The 436-nt window shown below is 41.1% G+C and overlaps 1 protein-coding gene across 5 annotated transcripts in view; it reads right to left on the bottom strand.

Annotated features, from left to right (window-relative positions):
* The window catches only part of LOC116852496 (protein TANC2), a 160,954-nt gene that overhangs the window by 32,772 nt on the left and 127,746 nt on the right, over nt 1-436 (bottom strand). The gene's annotated exons all lie outside the window — the stretch shown is intronic.

Here is a 436-nt window from a genome sequence, read left to right as displayed (position 1 = left end):
CTTAACAGGCGGCGAGAACTCGTCTACCAACGATAGAAACGCGCGACGCAGTGGCGTAAATATTCACGAAGTCGGCGCGCTTTATTTTGTGACGGGCGTCTCCATAGCTGCCACGTCACAATATATATTAAGAATGTTTATATAATATATATGTAATATTATAAAAAAAACGTTCAACATTTTTTAAAACATTATTTAAAATACCGTCATTTGAGGTAACTTAGAACACGGGGGTAACTTTGAACAATTTGCAATGGCTTACCTCAGTAAGCAAATTGAGCGCAGACTGCGCGTAGATTGGCAGCAAATTTGATCAAAAACCCACAGCAAAACCATAGCCATCTGTGTCTACATTAGGCTACGGTTTTGGCGACAGATCTTGCTGTTGGGCAATTGGTGCCAAATTTGCAGCAAAAACCACGCAAACCTTGCAGCA

Source organism: Odontomachus brunneus, unplaced genomic scaffold (assembly GCF_010583005.1).
Source record: "Odontomachus brunneus isolate Ranch 3 - 2012 unplaced genomic scaffold, Obru_v1 Obru_scaffold_230, whole genome shotgun sequence".
Classification (NCBI taxonomy): Eukaryota; Metazoa; Arthropoda; class Insecta; order Hymenoptera; family Formicidae; genus Odontomachus; species Odontomachus brunneus.
Note: the sequence above shows the minus strand (reverse complement) of the source record. Positions and strands in the feature narration are given on the sequence as shown.